The following is a 24,243-nucleotide window of genomic DNA, read 5'->3' as shown; positions in this document are numbered from 1 at the left end:
TGTAAACAGCGCGTAGCGTTGCACAGTTGGAGGTGAGCCGCCAGCAGTGGTGGATGTGGGGAGAGAAATGGCGGAGTTTTGAAATTTGTAAGACTGGATAACTGCTATATATATTATGACTATTAAGGTAAATACATCATTTGTTCTCTATCAAAATCTTTCATTTGCTAACTATGCCTATCAGTAGTTAGTGCCTTCAGTACTTAGAATCTTTTATTTAGCTGGCAGTAGTGGCGCTCGCTATATTGCAGTAGTTCGAGTAACGAAGATTTTTGTGAGGTGAGTGATTTGTGAAAGGTATAGGTTAATGTTAGTCAGGGCCATTCTTTTGTAGGGATTATTGAAAGTCAGATTGCGTTGCGCTAAAAATATTGTGTGACATTTTAAGCACAGTCATGTATAATTTTTCTAAGGGGACGCTTCATATGTCGACCCTTAGCCGAGGATACCTCACTGGAATCTTCTGATTTTTTTCTTGTAGTTTGTGTAATTAGTGTAGCCTTTGTTTATTGCTAGCGCATAATCATAGAGAGAATTTCCTTTGTAATTGCAGTTTTTCATTGTTGTACAGTAAAACAGTTGTGACAAGCATGTAGATTTGCACCAAGTATTTCGCAGCTGCGCTTGCAATTAAGTAGACATTATTTCCATTGCTATGTTATCTTATTTTGCTCTTCAAATTGTGTTTTTCTGTGTTATCGTGTGAAATATTGTGTGTGTGAAAAACTTAACACTAGGCTCCAAAGTAAACTGAGAAATGACAGTGAAGATGAAAGCAGTGTGTTAGCGCCACCGTGTAATGAATTAACTAATGTTCAACATAGTAATTTGGTAATTGTGCATAGGGAAATGGAGCGGGCGGCAAACAATGGCGTAGGCAGTGAAACAGTTAGTGAACGGGGAAGCATTATCGATCGATCGCTCGGCAACAGCTCGCCTCAGGAATCCGAAATGACAGGACACAATTTTGCAAATACCGTAGATTCAGCTTTTGCGTCCTCACCGTTTTCTCAAATAAGTCAAAACACAATTTCTGCTTGCCAAAAAGTGAATGTTGCCGGTGGAAATTCTCTGCCGAACAGCACAGAGGAACAGATTCAAGACACTAATACATTATTCTTGCAATTAATGCAACAAATGGAACACTGCAAAAGCTTCAAAAGTTAGACACAATGGAACAAAATCAGAGACAAACACAGCAAAAGCTTCAAAAGTTAGACACAATGGAACAAAATCTTCGGAAGTTAGACACCACACTTGAACAAACACGTGAAGATTTAACTACTGAGTTACATAACACTGAATCGAAATGTCAAAAACTCTGTAATGACGTAAAAACAAATTTGTGAGCATTTTCAACCTACTTTTTCGCGGCATGAAAATGCATTACAGAATCACGAAGCAGCCATAAAAGAACTGCAAACCATTGTTCATGAAAATCATGAGACCTTGTGGGCTAAAATTGACTCAGTTGCATCTACCGATTCGGTTACGCAACTTGCAAAAACTCAGGAAAACTTAAAGAACACAGTAGATTCGATTTCAACACAAATGGACACTCTGAAACTTGGTTCAGAAAAACACACTGAGGAAATGTGTTCACTATCGGAGAAAGTAGCCGAACTTTCCGATCAGTTCACTAACTTATCTACGAAGGTAGATGATAATCTGAATGACACAAAACCGGTAGTCTTTAATGACACAGAAGAGTGCGAACAAATTAGGAATTTCAAACAAAATCCGAATCAAATTAATACGCAACACCAAAGAGAAATCCGGGAAGTACAAGATCAGCTGACTCAGGTAATACAAGAATTACGTATTTCAGAGGCCACTCGCGCTCCAATACGGGAAGAGAGACATAGAAATACGGAACAGCCACAAAATAATAACACAGGGCACTTCGGAAATTATGAAAGAAATTGCCAAGGTACACCGAATTTTGAGATGGAACAGCCGAAACGATGTAACAATGACTGACATGCGACTCGCCGACATGATGATTTTGACTATAAGCTATTCATTACTACACGTAAATTCAAAACGTTTAAGAATTCTGGCAACGACATTCATCCACAAGCGTGGCTTCATCAATTCTCTCATTGTTTTCCTCCCAACTGGTCATTAGAACACAGATTAGAATTTATGTGTGGCTACTTAGAGAATGAACCAGCTGTAAGAATGCAATCGGTCATTCACGATTGCCACAGTGAAGGAGAATTTTACCATGCCTTCCTCTCAGCATATTGGTCTCAGGCCACACAAGACCAAGTAAAACATGGCATCATAATGATGAAACATTTCGAACAATCTGAATTTTCCAGTCTTGTGAAATATTTTGAAGACATGTTGCACAAGAATTAGTACCTGTCAAACCCATACAGCCCCTCAGAACTTATCCGCATTTGCTTAATCAAATTGCCTGAACATTTACGGCATATTATTTTGGCAGGACGTTGCAAAGACGACATTGAAGCTTTTCAGGGACTCTTACAAGAATTAGAAATTGACACTGACAATCGCGGAACGCGAAAACAGGAGAACAACAATTACAGGTCACATCTGTCACAATTCCGCAATGACAGAAATAATACACGACAAGGCTATTCATACAACGTAAATCGTGACCAAAACAGACATCACCCTTATGAAAACCGTTGGCAGAGTAGTAATAATTACAGGGAAAGATCATCTCTCCACGGTAGTGACTATCACAGAGACAATCAGAGAAACAGACAATATGGGAACCAAAATAATTATTATCAAGGGAGACAGAATAACTTAAGACGCAACGGTCCAGCGCGCAGTTATGATTCAGGGAGAAATTGTCCACCAAGTGACCGACAAGAAAGAAACTATGGAATCTACCGACATGACGACAGACGATATGATCGTAACGACCTGAATTGCATCAGAACTGGAGGGGTTCAAACAGAGCAGGGTCCTCTCGACAAGGTGAATTTGTAGAAGTTAGGTCTCCGAATCCCAATAACGACGGGCGCCAACAAAGAAACAGACAATGACTCGCACCGCAGGCAGTCACGTGCGCCCGCTGGCTCAGGGAAAAATAACATAGACGCTAACCTTGAGAAAAATTTCAGTATTCTTTACTGATGTATACCACATGATAATTGCGTTAAAGTTGAAACTCTGAGTACCAGGAAGAGCAAAGGGTTACACCACATTTCACATGTAAAACCATTTATTGAGAGATAATCTGCTTTTTAACTTAGTCTTTGCTATAAAATTTTTCATTTCACGTTGCTAGTACTCTTTTTCAATCTTAGAAACTGTTAACATGCAACTATGTTTTAAAGTTAACTATCCAGTCAAGAACATAGGTAACTTAGAAAAGTAATTGTGAATGCATTGTTATAGTGAACAGACGACACAGTGGTTAGTTTATGTGACAGCTACACAATTGTATCACGACGCTACTAATGAGTGACAATTTACAATGTTGCTTTTGCGGTGTTTCTGTTTCATATCTGCACAGTTATATGTATTATTCTGGAAAGTAAAACATGTTTTAGTAGTAACTTTTGTGGTATAGCTACAAGGAGACAGCCTTTTCCGTGGCACAACAATACGTTACTGCACAGTACTTTCTTCATCACGGCAATAAGCGTAATAACTAAGATATCTATACGCAAAGCATTTCACTTTTGTTTATCATGAGGTAAGTACATTGACTTCTGCAGAACTTAGCTTTTGGAGGACGATAACTACGACACTTCCACAGAGATTATGTTGCAACAAGACGCACAGTTTAGCGCTACAGTACACGTATTTGAGTGATTAATTTTATACTTAAAACATTTATTTTTAAAGATTTTTGAATTACAAAGAAAGTTTTCCATGATACATTTCATTCCATTGCTGTAATCTGTAACACCTGAGGGTATAATTACATTAATCCTCAGGGGGTACACGCCTACTTTGTGTACCATGTGTTTGGCAAGCAGAAGGAGCCCTAGCTAATATGGTATTTGCTTATACAACTTTTCACATTGGTACCATATTTTTCTAACACAAAAATTACACAGCTATCTGATTATTTAACAGAGAAACAAAAATTTTTTAGTACGTCAGTGACAGATGTTTACGCAATTACACAGTTGGGTAACTTCATACTTATGAAACTGTATCTTGGTATGATGTTATTATTACGACGACGATGTGTATTATGCTGTTGAAGTATGTTTATGATCAATAAGCTGATGCTATATGAGTTATTTGATTATGCTACGTATCTGTTATGATGAAATATTGAAGAAGTGTCGACGAATAAGGTAAGGAATAATGAGTAGTGGTTAGGGACTCTGGTTTGTGAAAAAGGTTGTTGGAAACCAAGAATCATACTTTAAGAGTTAAAAAATGTATGTAAATGCGTGAATGTATTACAATGCCGACGAAAATTTTTTGGACTCTTTTATATCAATAGGATTTTGTTTCTACACATTTGCAACGCAAATTCTTGACCTGTGAAATATTTTTATATGAAACTGCTGTCGTAAATATTTCGGTAAGAAAGTTAAGTGATCACCTTCACGTAATGCGTCGTGGGCACCCAGCTGCGCGACAGACGCCTGGAAAAAAGCCATTAGTGTGTGCCTTTCAGAGGCACAGGTGGAGAAAAAAAAGAGGCCATTATCCTCGCTATTGACATTTCTTTGTACAAAGCATCGCAAATACGACACGCCCAAACTTGAAAACATATGATTACACTGTGGAGCTCTTAATTTATGATATTTACTAAAATTCCTAATGAAACGATGCGAAACATTTCACGGCTATTGTCTTGCTAGTTGAGAGAAATGCCATATGGCTTGCTTTATGTATTTATTTACTCATTTTTTAATATCTAGTTTCTAGCTGCACTGCAGCATTGGTTAAAATAAAATTTAATAGATGTACTAATATAGTTATTTTATGCCTACAGATCCAGTCAATAAGAAATTTATGATCTACTTCCAAGAAAACGAGGGCACATAAATAGACATTTCCCTTCACAGGAATTGCATAAATAATTTTTTTACGATTTGGTAACTTATCTGCTTGTGTAAGTTCTCGTGATGCATCACTCTAGTGTTAAGATGTGACATAAGTATTAAACACGGCCATTTTTACTGTAATATTTTTTCTGCTTGAGCTTTCTCATGTTTAGATATAAGTTATTGCATTTGCTGTGGCTGTTTACCAGGCATAGTGTTACTAAATTTCACTTTGTATTACTCTGTTAAGCTAGTTTTACTACTGATTTATTTTTCTTGTTTGCTGCACAGTGCCTTATATTAGTTGTAATATTGCAATTGCTTTGCCAATTTGATTTTTTTTTTTCATTGCTGTTTGTATTAATTTTTTGTGCTGGTGCATTGCCTTGTCCCTTAGTATATACATCTGAGCTCAGTAGATTTAAGTTAGCTTCAGAGGGGGTAGACTATATAAGAGAATGAGTTGCAATGAATTGGAAGAAATGCATTGAGAAGTTATACGAAAAAAGTACAGAAAGCAGGTATAGATAGGACTTTTTGGGAATAATGATGAACGAAGGGAGATCTCCAAGAAAAAAAAAGGTTTTGTTTGCAAAATACTGCAGTACCAAATGTTACACTGAAAACAAACCCTGTCCTTTCTCCCTGTGTTATTTTGCTATGTGTTTGTGTACTCTTGTATATTTCTGTTTTCCCTGTCTTTATGTTTTTAGCTAATACGATTTATGTTGTAGAATTTTTCTAGTACTAAGGTACATTCACTATGATGAAGAATACTGTTATCCTCAAATATAATTTGCATTAATAATATGTTATTCACTTTGTAAAGATGTTTAGACATTATTAATTCTGTTATGTTTCTTTGCTCAAGTGTGAAATTAATGTTTCGAAAACTATTCTCATTATTTTATATATTTACTTATGTCATAATTCCTGTAACACTGATGTATCTGTTTATTTCTATTCTTTTGTAAAGCCTGTTTTACTACAAATATTATCTGTATTATTATGTTTTAATGATGTATTTTGTACCTTTGTTATTGTATTCTAATGTTATCAAATTGTAATTGGCACCAGTACATCAAATTAAGTAACTTGTAAGTTACATTTCACTGCACACGTTTCTGTTGGTCATAGTATACGGACAATATGTGAGAAGTAGGGACTGTTAAGGTTTGGATGTGTGTTGATAATTCAGCAAGGGACTGGTTAACAGCATTGCTGGTTCTAAGGACATTTCAAAAACTTTGTGAGTGCGCAAGTGGTGGTTTATGGACTTGCTATATTGTCCACAAGACTCTTCTATGGTAATTGTGCACCTGCACAGTCGCAACAGATGGTTGCTGGCTGTCTCTACAAGGACTACAGTGGGTCTACAACTTTGATGACTCACCAATACCATTATTTCTACAAGGACTGCAGTGGGTCTGCACCTCAGGTGGCCCACCAATACCGTACTCTCTACCAGGACTACAGTGGTCTGCTCTGGGATGACCTACCTACCAATATTCTTCAAAACTTCGAATGACTCTGCTGTGGGTTTGCTCTGTTGTGGCCCATTACCTATCTGCACGTCGAGAGTCAGCACTGTCTTTCTGTTGGAAGGACAACACTACTTCTTTAAGACTGCGTGGAAATCCACTACTTCTGTGTGCATTTTCTTTTATTGCTCAGACTTTGAGAAAAACACTGCAATTTTACTGTGATGAATGATCAGGACTGTCTTTATGGACTGTGACAAAATTTTAGCTTTTGACCAACATTGTATCAATAAGTGTATGCATTTGATATCTTTGTTATTGTAATTATGAAAAATTTTATCAAATCATTATTGGCCACTGCCCAAAATAATTTGTAAAATTTTTTGTGGAGAGCATGGGGGCTATGTAAGTAGGCTGTTTATGTTTTCTTATTGGCAACGTTACGTAGCGCTCTGTATGAAAATCACTGGCTGTGCTGTGTGCAGTCTGTGGCCAGTTTGCATTGTTGTCTGCCATTGTAGTGTTGGGCAGCTGGATGTGAACAGCACGTAGCGTTGCACAGTTGGAGGTGAGCCGCCAGCAGTGGTGGATGTGGGGAGAGAAATGGCGGAGTTTTGAAATTTGTAAGACTGGATAACTGCTATATATATTATGACTATTAAGGTAAATACATCATTTGCTCTATCAAAATCTTTCATTTGCTAACTATGCCTATCAGTAGTTAGTGCCTTCAGTAGTTAGAATCTTTTATTTAGCTGTGAAAGGTATAGGTTAATGTTAGTCAGGGCCATTCTTTTGTAGGGATTATTGAAAGTCAGATTGCGTCGCGCTAAAAATATTGTGTGACAGTTTAAGCACAGTCATGTATAATTTTTCTAAGGGGACGTTTCAGCCTCTATAGGGAAGAGGTTTGCAGACTGTACTGAAGCCTTGACCAATGATGGAAGAAGAAAGTGTGGTTCGTGTCTTCTCTTGCCTTTCTGTCGTGGTGCTGAGATGAAGATGCGACATCAAAGCTCTTGAAATGTAACCGCCTATTTACCACTCGCCAAGTACATCGTATATACGACAGAGTGGAACGGGTTTTTCTTTGTGACCAAATTCATGCAACGCAGAGATACTTAACAAGAAGAGAAAAGAAAGTTTTGGATATTTTCTATCAACTAAGTAGTAGACTGCATCAAGACGACTGGTTCAAAATCGACAGCATCACTCACAGAAGCATGCACAATAAACTCGAGCACTGCACTGAGTGACAGAAGAAATACTTGGTCAGATTCGGGGAAGCAAATGGACGGGGCGATTTCCGACATGCCATGCATAGTTGTCAACATCGCTGAACGACAACTGATCAATAATCTTCAGTCTTCTTTACGACGATCGCATTTCCCTTGTTTGTACACAAGTGGCCACAAAAGCCTTAACAATTTTGTATCATGCCTCTACAGGGATTATCCCAGTAACTGTATCTACGGAGGACATATCTGCTAATACCAAAGCAGCCATTCGGTCCCTTCCTTGTGAAAGAGCTGAGGAAATACGCATCGAAATTGCCATGGTATTCTGGTGAGCTAAACCACCAGCTTGCAACCTGAAGAAAGAAGAGTTAAAACGACAAGAGTATATTCGTGCTGGCAGCCCATAAGAGAAATGCAGCAATCGTAATGAATACCGAAGATTATGAGGAGAAAATCGGAGAGCTATTAGATCTGATGACCAGCGCAGCGGATCACATGTAAAAGAAATCGATTAATGAAGCCATCTTCCCTCTTGGCAGACATACAGAGGAATCTACACATCACAGAAGTACTACCACCTCTGCTGTAAGGACTAATAAATATCCAAAAATGAATATGTTCCATTAAAACCGATTGTTACCCTCCTGGCTCAATGAAGTGTAAACTAGCAAATTACTTGGCCCTCTGCTCCAGCCACATGTAGGAAAGACTGACACATACGTAAAGGACTCAGGACATTTAATTGAGAAGCTAAAGAAAAAAAAAACTTTGACCAAATGACATCCTGGTCATCTTTGATGTTGTTTCTTTGTTTACCAAAATGCCCCTCAGTGATTCCCTGGAGCACATCGCTTCCACTTTCCTGCAAGACATAACCAAGCTCTTACATACATGTTTTCCCACTAGATGTTTCATGTGGAACGGCAATGTCTATGACCAGCTGAAAGGCATCGCTATGGGTAGTCTACTTAGTCTAGTTATGGACAACTTCTTCATGGAACATTTTGAAGTGCAAACGCTGGACTTGGCACCCCATAAACCTAAAGTGTGGTGCAGGTACATCGATGATACCTTTGTTGTGTGGAGCCATGGTGAAGAACAGCTCAGTAACTTTCTAAGACACTTGAACAGTGTCCATGTCAATATAAAATTTAGCATGGAGGTAGAAAATGACAAACAACTTCCCTTTCAAATGGCTCTGAGCACTATGGGACTTAACTTCTTAGTCATAGGTCCCCCAGAACTTAGAACTACTTGAACCTAACTAACCTAAGAACATCAATCACATCCACACCCGAGGCAGGATTCGAACCTGCGGCCGCAGTGGTCACGCGGTTCCAGACTGTAGCGTCTAGAACCGCTCGGCCACCCCGGCCGGCTGCTTCCCTTTCTAGACGTACTTCTGATGAAGAATGGTGAAAAACTTGGGACATAGCGTGTGTCGAAAACCGACACACACGAACCAATACCTGCACAGACTGTCACATCACCATCGGAGCCAGTAAAGAAGCATGATTAATACCCTTTAAATGCAAGAAGACAAATATGAGCCGCAGTACCTCAGATGCTGGAAAGCATTCTGAGCAGTAATGGCTGCTCTACCAGTATCATAAGAATTGTCACAGGGCCAAATACTCGGCGAAGTGACGCATCGGAAAAAGAAATGTCAGGTACAGCCTTTCTACCATACTTTACCAAAGTTATGGACAGAATCAAACGCATATTGCGCAAATAGACGTTGGCGCGCCAGGTGCATATATGTAGTAGGGCAATAAGAACGCCACCCATGTTGCAGTGTTGCCAAATTTACTCAAGATGGCTCATCCAAGATGGCGGCGATAGATGTGGCAACATCGTAATGACGCCGTGGCGGGAAGTTCAAATTTTGGCGGGAAAATAGGTGAATTGGGCTCCCACCACTAATCTAATGCCATTCCCCCCACCCGAAAATGGCGGGAAGTTCAAATTTTAGTGGGAAAAACGGTCAATTGGGCTACCTCCACTAACCTCAGAAAATGGCGGGAAAACTTTGGCGGTAAAAAAGGTCACTTGGGCTACCTCCACTAACCTAAGTCATCTGACAACCACCTTTTCGTTGGGATTGACAGGAAAAGGACTCAGCTAGTTCTGGGCTGCTGACTAGGATGGACGTAATTCCTTATTTTGCATGCAGTGTTTATTTAAACAATTTGAGTTGTTATAGGCAGTAGCTCTATCCAGTGTATTCACCATAAGGTCTGGAGTCCAACTGACCTAATACACAGTACCAAACCAGAGGGCACTGTCATTCCTTCCATGATGTAATCCTAGATGGCGGTCTGGGGAAAAATGGCGGGAGAAGGACTAAGTCTGTGTCCAGCTGCTGGAGAGAAGAAGGAGTGTACTTTATTTATTTTCCATGAGAAGTTGGAACAGTTTATTTAGTGACGGATTACACATAGTTCATTTATTACACTGATACAAAACGCTCACCCTGGCGTGCTTGGGGTCACAGTACATAACCTACAGACGTGCAAACTACTCGTAAATCACCGAAATAATGCAGTACACTCATGTACAGACACACAAACAATTCGTAAATTGTCAAAATAATGCATGTACGAGGGCTATTCAGAAAGCAGGGAACGTTTTGGCATTAAAAGAAACTAAATACATTTTATTATAAGCATCTGAAAGAGCGACTGACATACTACTTTTCCACATAGACACCAAACACATTGAGGCAGTTAACATAGCAGTGGACAAGCTTTGAAAGACCTTTGACATAAAATTATGCCGCCTGAGACATCAGCCAGTGAGTCACGCCTGCCTGGAGTTCCACGTCGTCATCAAAGCGCTGCATAGCAAGCCAGTTCTTCATCTTGAGAAACAAATGGAAGTCGCTTGGTGCAAGATTGGGGCTGTTGGGCGGATGAGGGAAGATTTCCCATTTGAACGAATTAAGGAGTTCCTTAGTGCAGTTTGCTGTGTGAGGTCAGGCATTGTCGTGCAAAAACAAAATTTTGGACGTAAGCTCTCTCCGGCATTTGTTTTGAACTGCTCTTCTAAGGCTGTGCAAAGTCTGACACTACTGAGCAGAATTTATGGTTGCTCCAATTTCGAGAAAATCAATAAGAAGCTCGCCTTGCCTATCCAAAAACACTGTCACCATCAACTTCGTTGCTGACAAGGTTTGCAAACATTTTCTTGGTTTTTGGAGGGACCTTGTGTGCCCCCACTCCATGGACTGTAATTTTGTCTCGCAATTGAAATGCTTCACCCAAGTCTCGTCACAGTTTATGATTCGATCCAATAATGAATGTTTGTGGTAGGTATCCAGAAATATCAACGTTGCCCCCATTTGCTGTTCTTTATGGTGCACTGAAGCATTTTGGGCACCCATCATGCACAAAATTTGTGGTAGCCTGGCTTTTGAATGACTATTTCAAACAACAAAGTCATGTAAACTTGTGGAAAAGAAAGCGAAAGCTCCGTTATTGTGAAGCGACCGTTTTCACGAATCGATTCATCAACTTTAGCGACAAGATCGTCAGTCACAATGCTCGGGTGTCCACTCTTCTCTTTATCATGAACGCTGGTTCGGCCATTTTAAAACCGAATGCACCGTTTCCGGACGGAACATTCACTCATTACATTGTTTCCATACACTTCGCACAGTTCACGATAAATTTCTATAGGTTTTAGGTTTTTTGCCAACAAAAACCGTATCACAGACCGTACCTCACAACTGGCGGGATTTTCGATTGCAGCGCACATTTCAAATTCGAATATCGGAAAAACCAGACGCTCAGAGACGTTCCCGCTGTCACGAATGGATGCCGACTAAGCTGCCAAACGCGCACATACCAAAATATACGCGATCAACGCGCGCCTAGCGGCGTCAGACGTAAATGTTCCCTACTTTCTGAATAGCCCTCTAAAACACTCTGCAAACACGCTCATTAATTATAAACTGTCGAAATTACGCACTGTGCAGGCTGCAGAACTGTTCACAAATTAATGCAAGAGACATGTTCACTAGGCGTAAAATCGTAAAAAAATTGTATGTATTACATTCTGTAAACACGTTCACAACGCTTAAACAGCCGAAGTAATGCACTGCACAAACACTCATTGCACTTAAAAACACTTTCGAACTACAATTAAGAAATTCGACCGTGACGTATCAACAAACTGTTCCCTACAGAGTTACAAGGCGGAATAATGACTGGATGCTTTCTCCCTAGCGTTTCTAACGGGACAGCCTGTCCCACATGCAAGATGCGTCTAGCCATGCGCATGTTTACTGTGGCTGATGCATATTTTCAGAGCTGCGTGTCCAGCGCCTAGCGAGAGATGTTTGAATACCCCACGAGTTAGCATTCGAGTGTGGATCTGATATGCGTTATATCCAGAGTGATGTTGGGATGTGGATCGACAATATGCCATGTGTGGGATAGGGATTGAAGGTGGATCCGCCAAGCATAATGTCCGATGTTAGGATGCAGATCCACAATATACCACATCTGAGTTTTTGTCTGAGTGTGGATCTGCCACGCATTATATATCCAGAGTGATGTTCAGAGGTGGATCCACCACACATCATATCTGGGCAAGGGCTCGCAGGTGGACCAACCACGCTGTACATCCGAAGATGTGTTCTATGTGCGAGGTTGGGTCCACCAGTGGGAAGACCAGGACCTGGGTGGTGGCCATCCACGACCCATGCACAGACAGAGACATACAGAAAACAGACCAAGCGCACTGCAAATGTACGGTATGTGGGTGGAGGCGACTGGATGCATTCGAGTACAGTGCTATACTATGCCACCCAACCAGAAAAATAGTGCATTTACACTAGGTGTTGGCAGGTGTACTACATTTACAAACAATTTTAGAACACAGAACGAGACGTGTAGTCATGATTGCATGGATCGAAGTGGCATAAAAATCGACAAAGTTTCGAAAAATGACGTAAAATAGGTACAAATTGAGGAAAATACACCGAAATGTGGGGAAATTGAGAACGTACTTGCGTGCCTTCTGGATGGTGCAGAAGAAGTCTTGCACTTGGAAACGAGTATGTGACAGCAAGAGAGAAGCGAGAAAATGTTGACATGGAAGCATCGGGAAGCAAGAAAACAGTCATTTTTTCATTGAGACAGCATTCTACTGTATGTCTATTGAGGTAATACAGATACACGTAAGTTGACTACTGTCTTTGACTTTTTCCTGGAAAAACAGAGAACCATCTGCGTTAAAGGATGACAAAGAGTTGGCGGAGTGATCGGTCGAGACAGAGTAGTAACGAGGTATGATTTAATAGTAGACTGATGATGCATTCTAGAGAGAGAGGGAGTTGTTGCTGCAGGTCATTTGGCCATTTTTTCCAATGTTCTGTCAAGATGCTTCAGTTGTGTGACATACCCTGTGTTTGACTCGTATACAACTGCATGTTCTGCGTGTGTCTTAGAGCACTTGCAATCCTTAATAGCTAACCTCGTGGTCATCATAGGACTTCCATCTCATGTGTGATGAAATGTAACCATCCGGTTTCGATGCATTCCTCTAAACGAACCAAGATTTATGTGATGTACTCCATTCTGCTGTTGCATCTTGGGTATAAAATCGAGACTTCAGTTTCTTAACTAAGATGATTCTAAGTTAGCGATAGGTGTTTCTGAGGCACTGCAATCCCCATGTGTACATTTGCTTGATAGATGTCCTATTTACATAGTTAGTGGCCTAGTGGTGGCATGGTGTTTAATTTCACATGTCAAACGCCACTCCATGTGTTATCTTTTTCCTTGTAAGAGGTATTCTCCATTACAAACCATCATTTTATATAGGACTGATGTGGGCATAGTATAATTCCTTAACCATGACCAGATGTGGACGTTATACATCTCTGGAAAGCTATATTGTGCATGTATCAGGCAGAATCGATGTTTTAAGGAAGTTGTCTCTTCATTTTGCAGTTTGTTACCGTAGTTTATCGTAAAATGCGATAAGAATGTGTGTCATGCGCTGGAAATATATTTCTTACTTGGAATATTAACAGCGCTGCATTCCACATGACTAATAGGCTGGAAACTAAAACGATCTAACATTATAGCCTGTTTTAAGTGCAGAACCGTGTAGCCTTAGGAGTGCATGTGTTTATGTTCTCTCTTACCAATACCCTCCTGGTACTGATCCAAAACACTAAAACAATACTTTAGTTGCTTGTTCTTCTAAAAAGTCTGCTATTACATGACAACAATTTCAAATCTACTACTGTACACCGATAAGACTTGCTAACCTCCTCGACATGTGTGCATCTGTAGAAATCTTGTGCACTTGGATGGGTGCTTACTCGGCAAGCTTCATTCATTCACGAGACGTGGAATGTAGCGGTCTACTCCTGGTCAACTGCAGATTAAATCAGTAATGGTGTTGCAGGGCGGGTTGGTCAAAGACAGTGTGAGGGGGTCTTTCAGTCTCTAACTTTATCCTAAGAACGCGAGAAATTCTTGTGACTGCCATCTGCATAGAGACAGATCGTAAATTATGCACTATGCTCGAGGTGTTAGAAGTATGTAGATCACTGTCTCATATACTTTGATGATGTATAAGTTTGAGGATTAACAATGAATGGACACACTGCACAGTCATCTATCTACATTCGCAATGGTACTTGAAAAGTAGAGGAGGGGTGATTTTACGACGATAATGAAACTGGGAAGCATGCTGTCGCATCATTGGTCAGTGTTGAAATTATTGTAAAATTGTTAAAACTGTTTGTACTATCAACTGTGATGTTTATTATTACAGTACATCAATGGTGTCTGTTCCATCCCATCTGTCCACAGGTACGCTGTTGATTACCACATAATGACTGACTGTCATCACTTGTTTGAGATGGAGGAAGAGTGTTGCTGGCGGCCAACACCCTCTGGGGGTGACTAGCACCAAAACAGTGATCACGTACACGACTGCAATATGAAGAATCAATCGAAATGGAACACTGAGTCATCAGCTATCCCGTCACTGTGACAGATGAGTTTAAATGTAAATGTTGTCAATCATCTTATGGGTGAGAGCAGTTTGGAAATGTTCCACAAGACCGCAAAACTCTTCCAGTGTCCTTATGTTATGACTTTTATGTTGTGACTTTTATTTAAAATCATACAGTGTGTGTGTGTGTGTGTGTGTGTATGTGTGTGTGTGTGTGTGTGTGTATGTGTGTGCACTTGCACGTGTGTGTGTATTTTGGTAGCAGCAGCAACAACAACATGATTTACACTGTGCGACATTTGTTTTCTGTGAGAGGTAATGGATTGGAACGTGTTAATGTCAGTTTAGGACCTGACACAGACCTCGAAGTCGTGGCGGTAAAAACAAAATGTATGACAGTGTACAAAGTGTGTTACAGCAGAATAACCACAGTGTTTGAAGCGATGACACAGGGAGCCTCTCTTGTGACTGATAGTGTTGTGTGTGGGATATGGTCATCCTACTACAGTATGGGCGTTGACACTTTACACTGGTCTGTGCAAGCGACTTCGCTCACTGGCCACCTGCTCCAATGGTTCAATACCTGTATATTTAATAGGATCACCAGATGCGCTTGATGCCGGCAAGTAGATGGTATTTGTTTTCGTTATATGGGAAGTGAGAGGTGCAGTAAAAATATTGTCAAGTTCTCCATCGGATGAAGTTAGCAGAGCTTTTATAGTTCGTGATTTTTCTTTGTTGGATGGTACGGAATAACGATTATAGAATGTTGGGGGCATAGACGTGAACGGACCCTGAGAGATGCGGATCTGCTTTGGACTGCAGTACCTATATGATGTTGAGTCTTCCTAATTTTCCTGATAAGAAACACCACCATATCTGTTCGTACTGTCTGTATACTGCCTCGTGTTCCAGGAGAGGGCTTCCTTTGGCGCTGACCTTACACACCGTACACTGTTGGCAGAGCTATGACAACATGTTCCCATTTCCATCGAATGGCCGGCCAGTGTGGCCGTGTGGTTCTAGGCGCTTCAGTCTGGAACCGCGTGACCGCTATGGTCGCAGGTTCGAATCCTGCCTTGGGGATGGATGTGTGTGATGTCCTTAGGTTAGTTAGGTTTAAGTAGTTCTGAGTTCTAGGGGACTGATGACCACAGATGTTAAGTCCCATAGTGCTCAGAGCCATTTGAACCATTTTTTCCATCGAATGGTCAAAACACGGTCCTTCACACTAACTCAGCATAGCCTGCAGAATGTGGTAGATATAGCTCTCTCCAACTTCTGCTCAGTTCTGACTTAAACTGGAACGATCACGTGCGCAAAGCCGCAGGGTGGCAGCACAGTCTTGAGGGGTAGTTGCAAGATGCATAGGGACTATCTAATATTTTACTGTAGCAGATAGGTTCGAAAAACGTGATCCGTTTCGAGATATGAGTGTGCCGGAAATATGATGCACTAGTGGCTGTAATCATTAAAAGACTACTCCATAGGATCCAACACAAGTATGAGGTTGAATGGAAAGACTTGATTCCAAATCGCAAACAGCATTTCTACCGGAGAGCGTGACACTAGAGATCTGAAAAGCCTGGTTACATTTCTTACGACCTCAATCAGCACAGCATCTACTGTATGTGATACTTCTCAATCAACCATCGCCTATAACCCAGTGGATATAATGCAGAACCTCTGACATGGTGTCAAGACATAACGCGTTACAAATACTGGAGAAATACAGTATCTAGCTCTGGCGTGAGGGAGTTGTAAATACGAGGTTCATACCGTATTCCTTATCTGAATCACTTTCTAAATTCGGTGATTTTTATTATGAGGTTGCACCGTCGGCAACGTGTAACCACAATGTTGGTCTGATAATATTCACTCCTGTGATCACCATCTATATTCAGTATCGCGATATTTGTCTGGAAAAGACCATTTCATTAGGAGGAAATGCAATACCTCGATTTATAAAGTCAGTATAGTTTTTAACATGGATACTTGTGTGTGCTGGTAGAACCAAGACCGATTGTGACAGAAACAGGTCGTCGCAATCGTGTTTTTAACATCTGGTGACATGTGAGACGATTACGCCTCTCTTTCTAAGACACAGTGGTAACACTCGCAAGAAAAACTTATGAGACATGTCCACCCATCGCTGATTTTTGCTCAATATTGTTCCGTATTGCCAGCAATCAGTTATTGGCAAAGTATTATACTTAGTAGTAGGGGATGTGAAATAGGTTCGCATTGAGCATCAAGCTTATAAAGAACTTTTGTGTGTGTGTTCTGACACGTGGAAAGAAAATGACTATGTCCATTCGTAAGGAGGGTATGGATTTGACGTGGAATTCTGCGATAGCAAAGGGAACGGAAGATTTTTTTTTTACTTAGAAAAGTATGTCAAGTCATAAGAATGGTACATGTATTTCTATTTCCAGAGCCACTGCCGTCAGCATGGAGTATTTCTGATACTTCACTCATTGTCGATGCTGTCCAATTGAGACCGCAATGCTAGTATTTAATTGTAAGTATAGCGATCAAATATATATGTGGTCAGTTTCCTAGGCCGATTCTGTCTAGGGGTGCGTGGTGCGCGGCGGAGATGGCCTGTGGTGGGAATGAATCATACTTACAGCTAACAGCAAGAGCTGTCCGAATAGAAAGACCCATTAGGATGCAGGAAAATAGCTGACCTAACCGTGTCGTCTTCTTAGACGGCTGAATAGCGAACTAATACTCAGTATGTGTTGGACAGCCTTCGTGATCATGTGTGTTCCCTGTGGAAATTTGAGAAGATTCAATATGGACATATGTTTGCACTGCACCATCATGCCCTCCCATGTAAATTGTCCAGTTGACTGCTTCTGCATATTTACCGTCTTTACTTTGTTGAGAGAGCACCGATTGTGGAGTGTGTATCTAGCAGGTGAAAGACGGGTGGAAGACACGTTTGCTGTTTCTCTAGACATGAGAAACACATTAGTTGGCTTTGTAAATTATAAGGATGATTTAGAATATGTTATATCACCGACATCGACATTTGTGAGTGGAAATATTAGTTTCCTCTATTTTTTTGAGTTTCCACATAAAGGTCTTCACAGACAAGATAAGATTTTAGTTACTCAGTGGTTTACAGCATGCTCCACCTACCTGAAGTATTGGGTTTCTAGAGATGTAATTTCCAGTCTATATCTTTGAAATCATTCTGTGCAAGCGATATTGCTGTGAGCTTGATATCAAGAAGTATCGCGAAAACGGTATGGTATTCTTGTAAACCATGTGAAAATACATGTGTTCTTGTAATCCCAGAGTGTGGAGATGGGTGTAGAAAGCAAACAAGCAAGCAGGTTTGTGCCAGAAACAGTAACACCTTTGTAATGAAGGAAGCGACCCAGCCTTTGAACAACAGTTCGGAGAGTGACCTCGGTAGGCTGAGGGTGCTCTGGTCACATGTTGGGCCAGGGTGTGTGCAGGGGCAGATGACTTGTGACTGTCGGCTGTGGTGGATGACCTACCGATCTCATGGGAAATATCTAGTGCTGTGAGGGCTATATACGGTCCATGTGCTTGTGCTGACTGTCTTCGCAGTATATGTAAGACTGTATGATGGTCGATAGCTATATGCAAGATGCAGAAGTGGTGATTTTGTATGGCGCAGGATACGAACTGTGTGTTTACTACATCGATACGGTATGTGGTGAGATATAGCCAGGTTGGAGATCAGATTCGTGCTTAAATATTCAAGCTTCTGTAGTCAGCAGCAGAGCAGTGTAATTGAGGAAGTGTCTTTCCGTATATGACGATCTGTAGACCACTTTTGCAAGGTTTAACTGTCAGTGCAATACAACAATCTGCACAAAATAGTTTTGCCACTGAAAGTCTCGTCTGCAGAAAGAAAAAGGCGGACAGTGCTTCCACACTGGCAGCATCAGTAATTTGGCGGGAAAATTCAGTAAGAGCCAATCAGAATGTTCTATTCATTCAAAGACATCATTTGTGCTGAGACACAGAAACCTATAAATAGTGGTGAGAACGTTTACCTTTTCGGAGTAGAGGTGGGTCGAACTCGTTCATTCCCGTGAACTACTTCATTCTTTTCACTCTTTGCCGTGAAGCGTTCAAATGAAGTAGTTCATTCACGAAGTACGGAAGCCTGGCGAAGTTGCCCAGTTCGCCGCTCAGCCGCGGCTACGCTCGCATCGCCTCGCTCGTACAAAAAGCTTCGTAATACTTCATAATTTTACCAACAGATGGCCGAACTATGCAGTAACGTGCACGCAACGTTTTACGCTCTTACAGCGTCTGAGCTAACTTAAATAGAGCATGGTCGAAGGGGACAAAGCAAAGATAAACAGAGAAGCCTGTCACATATAAAGAAGGTATTACATTTAATCTTGCTCGACATTTTCTCATGAAGCGCCCAAAAAAGTCTTTACCTGCCAAGTGAAACATTATTTGTTGTATTCATGGACTGAAAACTAGGGCTACAAACGAAATGCATTCCAGTTTTATGTTCCTTTTAAAATTTAATCCAAAATAGACTGTGTATGTTTACCACTGTCACAAAGTCTATATATCTACGTTAGGTAATTATTCAGAAGTTTTCCTGTAGATTTTATTTTTGTTGAGAATAATAACCCTCCAGATTCAAAACAGTTTAAACTGTCACCTGCAGTCATTGGTACGATTTCAGGTAAAATCCCTCTTTCAGTGTTATTAACAAACCTTTTATTTTCATGTTGGCTGTGCGTGCTCACACAGCCAGCCTCTTCGTTTGCATCTGTAATATTCATTGGTCCGCAAGATGTCAGCACTGCAGGAAGCAGCTGACGCTGCCTTCCCCTCGCCCCTCACCGCCGCAACCCCTCACAAACCTATCATTTCCCACAAACGCCGCGCGATTCGTCGACAGGCAGTAGAGGGGGAACTGAAGTGAAGGGAGAATGAGTGACGTAGCGCCGATGTAGTGAGAGAGGGGAAGAGAGTGAGTGAACTAGAAAGAAGTGTGGAGTGTGCCATCTGTGAAGAGTTTGAAGTACCAGTTCATTGAAATTGAGTGGTTAGTTCACACTTCACTGGAGTGAAGCGTTCATTTGAACGACTCATTCACGAGCTCCCCATCACTATTTCGGAGACATTTGTTGAAAGCATGATGTCACGATTTCCAGGAAGGGTGATGGATGGGGTGTCTCATTAGGACCACCAGGAGGAATGCATTTGGCGTTATTCTGGGCTATTTTCGTAAGCAGGTCGTGTTAGGACAAGAATGTCCAAGCAGACAAGCTGAGACATCACGAAAGTTACTACACCAACAACAAAAGCGACCCTTAACTAATTCAGCGACACTACACTTTCTGAGAGGTAGACTTGGCTCTTATTTACATAGACATATGACGTCAGTATAAAACTGACAACCTTTTAGCATTGTCTGTGAGGGTGAGTTGCTATGCAAACATTCGCTCAGCACTGGACTCACAGCTCTGTAAATTTGTGTCAGCCACGGTAAACACGTGCGTGGCTGGATACATCTCGCATGTGGGACGGGCTGTCCTGTTAGGATCACTATGGAGAATGCATCTGGTCATCATTCCACCTTGGAACTCTGTAGGGAACAGTTCACTGATATGTCGCTGTCGAATTTCTTAATGATAATTCGAAAGTGGTGTTAAGTGCAATGAGTGTTTGTGCAGTGCATTTCTTCGGCTGTTAAAGCGTTGTAAGCGTGTTTACAGAGTATTATTTATGACAATTTTGCGACTAGTTAACGTGTCTGTTGCATTATTTTGTGAACAGATCTGTAGGCTGTGCAATGCATTATTTCAACAATTTACTAGTTGCTTGCGTGTCTGTGCATCAGTGTACTGCATGATTTCGGTGATTTATGAGTAGTTTGCAGGTCTGTAGGCTATTTACTGTGACCCCAAGCACACCATGATTTTATCAGATTGCGTGCGAGACATGCAATTAGGTAGTGATGTAAGCAGAAAGCCAGCCACTTCACGAGTAAAATAATGCATGTGTTTGACGCATGAGACCGAAGCAGATCTTCTAGCTTAATACTCGGTACATGATTAAAACAAATGCCACTCGCCTATGTTTATTTAGGGCTACCAAATTTGTGAGCAAATGGAAGCATCGTGAAGCAGTGTGTATGACTGCTGAATTTCAACATCTGTATTTCATGATGCTATATAAGAATTGACAACTGATTAATAAGAAAAAGAAGTTTCATTTAATGTATCTCAGAGTACATGATGCCATTTCAGACTGTTCTGTGCGGATATTCATTGAAGAAATTGGTAAACAATTTGTCTCTTTCTATCCTCAAATAATGCATTTTAAGTGTGTTATACCTCTTAACATAAAAACACGTGCATACGTTCCTGAACCTTCATGAGAGAGAAGAGTTACATTTGCAAAGAAAGAGCCTGTTGACACATCAATTTCCCTATTTGGAATTATTGTCATCTCGTCAAGCAGTAACAACAGTCACGTACACTGTCACTCATTGCTTTCACTTTGCTCATCATAAGATCAAACACTTGATGTAAAATTCCAGAATCAAACTTGAGATTTTGGAGTCGCCTTCTTAGTGTTCTTTGAGAAGGTAGATGAAAATGATTACTGACTAAAAAGTCACAACCCTTGCTACCACATGCAAATTTCAACTTCAGTGCATTTTGCAATGTATCTTCAGACCACCTCACTTTCTTTTGATTCAATTTTGGAATCTGATTTTCATTAAATACTTTCTTAACTGCATCCGCAACAGAGTTACATTTAGTTTTCAACTTTAGTCTAAGGCGTGAATGCTGCAGTGTCAGATTGCTTATCTTCTTTTTCATAACTGACATTTGCGTTTGCTGTTTCTTAATGACATCTCCTAACCTAGTTATCTGCAATTTATAATAACTGTCATTGTTTCTCAGACTTTGAACATCTGCTAAAGTAGACAATTGTGGTGCATTCTCCACCTCAACAGTAGAGATGTTGGCCTCTTTGGTATGCACAGGAGGACATGGCACTTGTATACACGTAACAAGAGAAAACTCAATCCTAATGAATCTGTATTTATTTGGATTAAAGGTAAAGGTGTATGTGAATATGTAAAATTTGTTGGTGATTGTACTGTATATTTTCATTAATGAGTGGGTGGGCAAATGTCTATAAGGTACAATACATATGTAGAATTGTGGACAGTTGGGAATGTGAGTCTCACGGGAAGCGTGCAAGGGATAAGTCCCTGCAGTCGCACTATTCATCTGTTTCCTCGGTGGCTCAGATGGATAGAGCGTCTGCCATGTAAGCAGGAGATCCCGGGTTCGAGTCCCGGTCGGGGCACACATTTTCAGCTGTCCACATCGAGGTATGTCAACAACACCTGTCGGCAGCTGAGGGTTTCAGTTAGTCATCATGGAAGCAGTTAATTCCATAATTATCTGGTAGTAGGCATTAGGAGTGATTTAAAATGGAATGATCATATTAATTCGATCGTCGGTAAAGCAGATGCCAGACTGAGATTCAAAGGGAGAATCCTAAGGAAATGCAGTCCGAAAACAAAGGAAGTAGGTTACAGTACACTCGTTCGCCCACTGCTTGAATACTGTTCAACAGTGTGGGATCCATACTAGATAGGGTTGACAGAAGAGATAGAGAAGATCCGATGGAGAGCAGTGTGCTTCGTTACAGGATCATTTAGTAATCGCGAAAGCGTTACGCAAATGATAGATAAATGCCAGTGGAAGACTCTGCAAGAGAGACGCTCAGTAGCTCGGTACGGGCTTTTGTTGAAGTTTCGAGAACATACCTTCACTGAGGAGTCAAGCAGTACATTGCTCCCTCCTACGTATATCTTGCAAAGAGATCATGAGGATAAATCAGGTAGTTTAGAGCCCACACAGAGGCGTACCAACAATCTTTCTTTCCACGAACAATACAAGGAGAATACCGGTAGAGGTACTCAAGGTACCCTCCGCCACACACCGTCAGGTGGCTTGCGAAGTGTGGATGTAGATGTAGGGTGTGTGTGTGTGTGTGTGTGTGTGTGTGTGTGTGTGTGTGTGTGTGTGTGTGTGTGTGTGTGTGTGTGTGTGTGTGTGTGTGTGTGCGCGCGCGTGTGTGTGTGTAAGTACCATCTAACTTCTGCACCATTTCAATGCAGTAATGTGTTCGTTGTAAATAAGTATTATAGTAGTTGTATTACACATCTATTATCTTATAAATAAATTAAAAACTTTTTTATTTTAAATTCAGTGCTTTAGTATTTGTAAAATGATTTTTTCATATGGTGTTCATTTAAAAAATGACGATCATTCCACTTGGGACCTGTGGAATGGTACATTAGCTTATTTGTTTGAGTTGTAAATATCTGTCATGTATTGCTGTTTTTCTGACATGTTCTACATCCTGGAGGAGCTCCTCACAACGGATCAATTGGAATGAAAGTAAATATAATCTAATCTAATCTAACACTTTCAGCGTTTTTTTAAGAAAAATCTCTAAACATCAGCCTCTTTCTGTGTCATTTCCAGGATAAATGTATTGGGTCTATGTTATCTGTTTACAATCATAAAAAAATTATTTTGTGCAGTTTGCTAAAGGAAAAGGAGACAAACACACCAATGGCACCACATGCCTTTACACTGGGTGATATGCCAGTATGGCGATGACGAATACACGCTTCCAATGTGCGTTCACTACGATGTCACCAAATACGGACGCGACCATCATGATACTGTAAACAGAACCTGGATTCATCCGAAAAAATGACGTTTTGCCATTCGTGCACCCAGGTTCGTCGTTGGGTACACCATCACAGGCGCTCCTGTCTGTGATGCAGCGTCAAGGGTAGCCACAGCCATGGTCTCCGAGCTGATAGAAAATGCTGCTGCAAACGTCATCGAACTGTTCGTGCAGATGGTTGTTTTCTTGCAAACGTCCCCATCTGTTGACTCAGGGATCGAGACATGGCTGCACAATTCGTTACAGCCATGTGGATAAGATGCCTGTCATTTCGACTGCTAGTGATACAAGGCCGTTGGGATCCAGCACACCATTCCGTATTACCCTCCTGAACCCACAGATTCCATATTCTGCTAAGAGTCATTGGATCTCGACCAACGCGAGCAGCAATGTCGCGGTGCGATAAACCACAATCGCGATAGGCTACAGTCCGACCTTTATCAAAGTCGGAAAAGTTATGGTACGCATATCTCCTCCTTACACGAGGCATCACAACAACGTTTCACCAGGCAACGCCGGTCAACTGCTGTTTTGTGTATGAGAAATCGGTTGGAAACTCTCCTCATGTGAGCATGTTGTAGGTGTCGCCACCGGCGCCAACCTTGTGTGAATGCTCTGAAAAGCTTATCATTTGCATATCACAGTATCTTCCTGTTAGTTAAATTTCGCATCTGTAGCACGTCATCTTCGTGGTGTAGCAATTTTTAATGGCCTATATATATATATATATATATTTTTTTTGTGTTTCTATTGACCTACCAGCGCTTTCGTATGGTAAGTTACATCATATTTGTTTTTAAATATATTTTTCCCGCG

The 24,243-nt window shown here is 40.9% G+C and overlaps 1 non-coding gene across 1 annotated transcript; it reads left to right on the top strand.

Annotated features, from left to right (window-relative positions):
- The first annotated feature begins 21,952 nt into the window (after positions 1–21,952).
- On the top strand, positions 21,953–22,026 carry Trnat-ugu. Its single transcript has one exon. It is a non-coding gene; the product is annotated as a tRNA-Thr (tRNA).
- The last annotated feature ends 2,217 nt before the right edge of the window (positions 22,027–24,243 follow it).

Source organism: Schistocerca americana, chromosome 1 (genome assembly GCF_021461395.2).
Source record: "Schistocerca americana isolate TAMUIC-IGC-003095 chromosome 1, iqSchAmer2.1, whole genome shotgun sequence".
NCBI lineage: Eukaryota > Metazoa > Arthropoda > Insecta > Orthoptera > Acrididae > Schistocerca > Schistocerca americana.
This window is presented reverse-complemented; position numbering and strand designations above follow the sequence as displayed.